The sequence below is a fragment of the Poecilia mexicana genome, unplaced genomic scaffold (assembly GCF_051168715.1).
Source record: "Poecilia mexicana isolate PSO_F unplaced genomic scaffold, ASM5116871v1 scaffold_2, whole genome shotgun sequence".
NCBI lineage: Eukaryota > Metazoa > Chordata > Actinopteri > Cyprinodontiformes > Poeciliidae > Poecilia > Poecilia mexicana.
This window is the reverse complement of record NW_028263371.1, coordinates 42,029,612-42,037,175: the sequence shown is the minus strand read 5'-3', so window position 1 is coordinate 42,037,175 and position 7,564 is coordinate 42,029,612. Positions and strand designations below refer to the sequence as shown.

At 37.3% G+C, this 7,564-nt stretch overlaps 1 protein-coding gene across 1 annotated transcript in view; it reads left to right on the top strand.

Moving 5' to 3' along the window:
• The first annotated feature begins 946 nt into the window (after nt 1-946).
• LOC106924449 (obg-like ATPase 1) overlaps nt 947-7,564 on the top strand; it is a 54,304-nt gene continuing 47,686 nt past the window's right edge. The window contains exons 1-3 of the mRNA XM_014998155.2: nt 947-1,080; nt 4,995-5,138; nt 5,903-6,030. The gene's annotated coding sequence lies outside the window, so the exon portion shown is untranslated. The remainder of the gene's footprint in view (nt 1,081-4,994; nt 5,139-5,902; nt 6,031-7,564) is intronic.

The following is a 7,564-nucleotide window of genomic DNA, read 5'->3' as shown; positions in this document are numbered from 1 at the left end:
GACAGCTCCATCTACTCCAATGAAAAGTGCATGTTTTTGATTTTCCCCTGAAATTTGTTCTTGTTTGTTGTTGTCTAGAAACAGTTTCTACACTTTAATTTTGTTTTGTCTACAATCAGACAATGTCTTCCTTCATTTTCTATTTTCCTTAAGATTTTCACAGAACTTGCTGCAAGTTTTCCAGGGTATTCACTCCGTAATTTGGAAGACTAGACAAGGCCTACAATAAGAAAACACTTCAGCAACATTGTTCATCCTGACAAAAATGCCAGTATCTCTTCTTACTGGCATTAAGAAGAGATACTCAAGATTGATTAATAAATCAGTTTTTTTTTTGTTTTGTTTTGGGGGTTTTTTTTTCAGCTCAGGCAAACAGTATGGGCCTGGTTGCCTGCAAGGGTAGATCTGCAAATTTGTCTCCATTGAATGAAAGGAGGATATATTTCATCTGGCTGAGGCAAAACCCATTACAAAAAGACAAAGACGACAAGGCAGAAAGTTGATCCATAACTGTGTTACATAAAGGCGCCGCCTTTAATGCTGCCAAGCCTCTAACCAGGCCTAACTGGCCTTTTCCAAATACATTGCACAGGGTGGGTTTTATAGCTGCTCATTAACCCACAGTGATACTATGGACAGCTAAATATGGAGGTGCAGGGTCAGCTCGCCAGCTTACAGTGTCAACTTACATTTCCACATGCTGGATGTTTCTATTTTGAGTGCATGCAGACAGCGTTGGAGCTGAAGCGCTTGCAGTCAGGCTGGTTATGTTTAAGGACTGAGCTTCCCCCCCCTCCACGCCTGTGAATGAATGTGCTTTTCTGAGCGTGTCATCTGCTGTGGAAGTCGATTCAGAGTTTAAGAGTGAGAGACATGGCTCCGAAAAAGGTGTGTTTTGTAAAAGAAGAAAGGTTTCATTCAAAGAACGTTTATGTATAATGGCAAGTGCTGATTTTGACTGCAGACATGTCCACGGTGTCTTCGTTAGGCCAAAGGAGATGATGCACCAAAGCCACCGCCGCTGATTGGAAGGTTTGGGACTGCTCTGAAGATAGGGATTGTTGGATTGCCCAATGTTGGGTAAGTATGGCTATAATGGCCTTCTCTGTACATCGCTGTTACATTCTTTCTTTTCTTTAATCATACATATACAAACAGTAATATGTGCAGAGCAGGACATTGTTGCAAGTCATGTGTCACTGTAAAAGCAGAACTTTAAAAGTATGAAGAGGTTTTATAAAAAGTATCTTCTCCAAAAAGAACGCATGCCCCAATGCAAACAAAACTTTGGAAAAATGATCTTCGTTTCAGTGTGGAAGACGTACCAGTCGTTCTTGCACTGCAACGGCTGGTAAATTTCTGAAGCCATGTGCTCTCCTTTCTCTTCTCTTTCCTTTCATGCCTGTCGGATTCCTCTTTCTCTTGAACTGCTCCAAGCTACTTGTCCTGTCTTCTTTTATATGTTTTCTGTTTAGGTAAAGAAGATAGCAGAGAGTTGATGTTTACAAGAATTCATTATTTATGAGTTAGGATTATTGCCACCATTTGTCTTGATTACAAAAGAGTACGTAAATGCCATAAGGTATATTCCTGAGGTTCTACAGTTGTTCTATACAAAATGCAAATTTATGATTAGACAAAAGGTTTCATACTTTACAGATCAGAAACTTAAACTTTCCTTGGATCTGAAAAGAAAACTTTATAGATTTTTTTTTCCTATTTCATACATGTATCAAATCTGAGAACTCTCACCATTTCCATTCAATGAACACATCAACATTAAATGCCCATCTTTAAGTTTAATATAAAAAGATGAAGAGGAGTATATGTTTTGTAGCATAAATGGGAATTTTATTGTAGTTTCTTAATTTTCTGTTAGATTCAAAACTAACTGCTAACTCTATCACATGACCTGGGTCTAAATGAGAGGAAAGGGAGGAAACAGTGTTCCATGTGCAATCCAGTCATCTCTTTTTAAGGTATTTTTCTTTGAAGAGTGCATGTGTATTGGGATCAGGGGTGCTGAATTCACTGAGTTCTGTTGCATCTGGAGGGGTACATTACTTTTATCATGCTGTCAATGTCTAATTTTGATTATTACTAATCAGAAAGCAGGGTGATTCTACCTTGACCACTGCCTCATTTTGCAATTCTGCTTGATTCTCATCTCCCTTCAGTGCTCCTTCTGGGATTTCTCCCATTGAGTTTAATTTTTCTCATTGAATATCAACCAGGGAAAGTAATAAACATTGGGAGTAGTTTCTAATGATTGATGTTGATTTTCTGTATCGTTTTAGAATTGTAGTCTGCCTATATAGGGTTGTAGATTGACAATGGCAGCAGAGGAAGAGAATGAAGCCATTCAGTCCATGTTGGCCACGCTTCCAAATATTGAGCAATTAAAGTCAGATCAAGAGGAATAATGTATAAGTTATTTTACTGCCGACAAAGATGTTATGATCCTACACCCCACAAGGTTGTTCACATCACATGCAATTTCCCGTACGCTTCACTGAGGAGGCACATTATATACATCATAGCTAAACATTAGCAATTGGGTAAATTCAGATCCAATCATTTAAAGCTTCAACAGAGCCCACGCCTCAAGTCAGCAATCATTTCTCAATAGCCAATGGTCCAGATCCTCTCTATGAAGCAAAGTGAAGAACAAGGGGCTGGTTTTTTACCAGGCTACGGTAATTTAACAGTTTCACTTTTAGTTTCAGTCTGAAGTGAGAGAATCTGGATCAGTGCAGACAGAGCATCTGCATAGTGTAGCATGAGATTAGTTTGTGAAGCTCATGTGATAGAATTATGTCATGTGCCAAATATTAAACAGCTTGTCTGACCTGGTGATCAGATCATGTATGCTACAGTGCAAGTGACTTTATTGTGCATGCATAGCACCTCTCTATAACTTGGAAAATCAGATATGCAATAGTATGATGGGGCAGAAGGCCAGAGATGGAGCTATGACATTGTTTTAAAATGGTTGTGCAGGGGTCATCTACACTAAACACCTCAGTATGAAATGATCTCATCTTTAAAGGCCTTTAAAATGAAGTGTGGTTTTTTTTTGTAAAACATTTGTTTATTAAAAAAAGATTCCTCCAATATTTGGGGGCTCATGCTACTGTGTCAGGGTTTACCCTCTTAGAGATCGTGTTTGCAGCTCAGGACGTATTAAACCAAGACACACATTCCCTGTTGCTTTATTTTTCAGGTACAACTATGGGATTATGTCAGCTTCTAATAAGCTGATGGGTTAAAACTCTTTAATATACTCATAAAGAAGCTTAAATAAAACAAAGGGTTCTAATATACAGCTGTTGTCTAGTTAATTTATTATAGTTTTTTGTTTTTTTTTTACCAATGAAGTCACCAGGATTGTTTTAATTAAAGTTTTGACAGGTCAGGGGTTTGTTTTAGCAGTTACTTAACTCCAGTTTGGATAGTGGTTTCCAGTGGTGGAAAGTATTACATACAGCTCCAGTTTCCTGCAGATGTCTGTTCATATGCAGGACCAAGTTGGTGGCATGCAAGGTTCTGAAGGCTTCTGCAAACAGATCCCTTTGTACTGTCCAGTGTTTTCATTTCTCATTCTGGCAAAACCACAGTTTCTTCCTCACATAAGAAGTAGAAGTTGTGAGGTTGTGGCCTGCCACCACATATTTATGTCAAAGTAGAACCAGTCCACCCTCCGACTTTCTCTTTGTGAATGAACTGTGTTCAGATCCAAACCATCTGTTATTTGGGTGTAATTTAAAATGATTTACACTTGGGAAACTGTCTGACTTTATCTGTCATGAACTGGAAAAACTTCATTCCTGTCTATTTAGCTCTTATAAAACCAAACTTCCTCAAGCCCCTCCACTGGATGAGTTCAGATAGATTGTGATACTCTTATTTTGCCTAAGCATCCATTATTGTGAAACTGACAAATTCCCCGATAACAAGCTTTGCCATATGGTTTGACTTCAACTTACACTTCAAATTCAATTTAATGCTTAGTTTAATTAAACTAAATGATTCAGAGTGCATAGAAATAATAATTAGGGATATATCTGCATTGGCATCGTTATCAATCAGTCATTTTTTAAAGCATATTGGTCCAATAAGACAACTAGGCCGATATTAGTAACCATTATCTATTTCCATCTTGTTGCTGTTTATCTACATTTTTCCAGAGGGCTGAGGGATGCTGCCTGGTCATGTGATATTTGATGCAGTGCAGGACTCTGAGGTGTTTAACTGAACCAGAGAAGCAACAGTCAGCTGTGTGGTCACTTTTTTATGGGGATAACAGGAACATCGATATTGGACATTTTCGATATCAGCCTAAATTTTCACATCAATGAATCTGTAATCATAATTAAATCCTAATTAAATCTTTTTGACATTTGACCTGTACCCTTATGTGAAGGTAGGTAAATGAATGGACACAAAATAGAATAATAGCTAATGCAAATATTAATAATTATTTCACTTGAAGTATTTGGCCCAGTTGTGCTTTTTTCAGTGACTATTTTAAGTAAGTACTTAATTATGAACACATTACTCACAGATTACATTAATTCTATCACTAAAAATAAGTTATGTCCTTTCTCCTGCTTTTCTTTTTTTATCAACAGAGACTTGTGCATCAATCATACTTGAGTTGAATGAAGTTTTAAGTCTTGCGCTCTAAATGTCAGATTTTTGTTTCATTTTATTAAAACAGCTTGTACAAAGTAAAGAAGCATCCATGCGATCACAGCATGGCATTTCATGTTCACTCGATCTACCTGAGGATTATCAGGAATGTGTAATTTGCTTTAGAAGTAAAATCACTGGATTATTACGAGTTACTTTCCGTTTTGTGTCCCGAAGAAGAAGAAGAAGTCAGCTTACCTCAGCGTTTACCTCAGTGTTTCAGGTTCATCCTATCAAACCATCAAGGATCTACACAGCAGCATTTTCAGATGTCCTGACCTCAGTGCTGTTGTTGTTTTCAGGAAGTCAACCTTTTTCAACGTGCTGACAAAGAGTCAGGCTCCAGCAGAAAATTTCCCCTTCTGCACCATTGACCCAAATGAAAGCAGAGTGCCCATTCCAGATGAACGCTATGATTTCCTCTGCCAATTCCACAAACCTGCCAGGTATGGGGTCTCATCCTTCACGCATTATTCACACCTCGCATCTGTAGCCTCTGATGGCCCCCGTGCTATAGGCGTGAGAAATCACACAACAATGTTGTTGATATGTGGCTATAAGATGTGCGCTGTGATGTACAATTGGTGCTCTATTCTCCTTCTTTTCAAAGAAAGGGAAAAAAATCAAACACCCGGTGATAATGCACATCTATTGAGGCTGTTTAAGCAGACAGAATTCAGTTGTTCAGGCTATAATATGATCTAAAGTATTTATCATCAAATGCATGAAAAATGAGTCCCACTTCTTTTTTTCTTCTGCAGCAATACAAATAATCCCACAAGCTTCTTACGAGAGAATATTTTACATGTTTGGATTATTGTTCCAACAATGTTAGCTGTAATATCTGAAATCTAGACAAGCAGCTGTTAACATTAGTGTCAGTATATTTTGCAAGGGTAAGATTTTTTGTGACGATGTCTTTATTTGCACCCATTGGATCATCCTGAGCAATACTTTGAAAATCCTCCTTTTTGGCCATCAGGTGTCATTCCAATTTTTTTACCTGTTGCATCCCTGATTTGCATGGATTTTTTTTTATATTTGTGAATTACTTGATTTGTTGCCACTATTTTTTGAGAAATTTAGAACAGTGCTAACATATGCTGAAAGATCTCAAACTGTAAGAAATCTGCTGTCAAATGATCTTGAAACTGAGAACATAAGACGGAGCTGAAGAGATTTCTGTTCCATCCATTTTTTTCCCTTGTAGTAAAATCCCAGCATTCCTTAATGTTGTGGACATCGCTGGCCTGGTGAAAGGTGCTCATGTCGGCCAAGGCCTGGGAAACGCCTTCCTCTCCCACATCAGCGCGTGCGACGGCATCTTCCACCTGACACGTGAGTCGTTACTTACTTCCTTATGACATATGTTAATATTGTAGACCACCGCTAAAGTTATTTATTTAACAGTGTTTTTTTTTTTTAAACAGAGTTGTAGTTTCTCTTAGTAAATGGAGGTTAATCAACAATTAGGTTCCTACAGGAAAGCCTCTTGGACAAAAATCAGTCCTTTATAATTTTTTTTAAAACTGTTTGATTTAAATGGGATTAAAGGAGGTAAGTGTCTTGTTTCTTATCAGATTGTTTTTTTTATTATTACTATTATTTCTATTTATCTTCATAACCTTTCTAACATTGTTCTTTATTTACCTTGTTTGCAAATATTGCTTTCTGCTGTGACAGACTTTAAATCATTTTCAGTGTTTGTTCTACACCTCTGGTTCTTTTTCATTCTCATGGTCTTTGTCTTGGCCAATTAAAGTGTTACGCGCTAGAATAATTCACATCACAGTGAGTAAAATGAAGAAGAAGAAGAAGGTCCTTTTAGAAAGAAATTGCAGACTTTGTTTGCTGATTGTATTGACTTTCCTCCTGTGTGAAAAGAGCTCTGATTGGAGCAGGTGAGAGAGTGAACAGATGGAAAAATGTTTAAAATGCAGTCATTCTTTCATTTTGTTCTTAAGTTATCAGAGACACATTACGTCTCTGGCAGGGAATTTTTCCTCTTTGTTTGGTTCATCTTCACATTTTGAGATGTTTAAATGAGAAAAACCCCGCACTGCAAAATGTCATAATGATTTAAAGGACCTGTCAGGTGAGATTAACTGTTTCCACTTGAGTTGGCGATGAGTTTTCTTGTAATAAAAGTCATATAGCAAGATTTATGTTATTCCATTATTTTTAATCATAAGCAGATACCAAAAATATGATTAACTTAGAAACTTTATAACTTAGTTATTATGTCTGTGGCTTTTCAGTCAATTTTAAGTCCCTTTGTTCCCCCATAAAAGACAGTATCCAACAATGAATGGGCACTTTTAAACTGTACAGCCAATATTTCTGAAACAAGATTTATTATGCTGTTCTGCCACAAAGTGGAAGAGTTACTGTCTAATTTAAGAAGAGTAAAAAATTAGAGATGCCCAAGACGTTTAGGTTATGCGAGACAAAGAGAGTACACACCGCTTTCAGTTTTATGGTTTTATATACAGTTGCATCCCAAAATCATTCAATCCCCCCCACTCCCCCTCTGCCCTCCACCCACCGCAGATCGGGAGTATTGACATAATACAGAATGTTTTTAATTGGAAAAATTGAATTACACAAGAACAGATTAAATAGTTAAATAAAACTGCAACAAGTTTATTAAAATTCAACGCTAAATACATACATTGTTAACTTACGTCAATGACTGCATCGAAGTTAATCAATCCTCTGAACCACCCAGTTCACTTGTTGCGTCATGTTAGGGATGGCTTTGCACAAACAAGGAAAATCTTTTTAAAAAAGATACCAAAGGCTCTGAATCTCTCTAGAGATACAATTGATGGCATAATTTGCCAGGTCAAAGTTAAAGGAACAGTAGCCACAC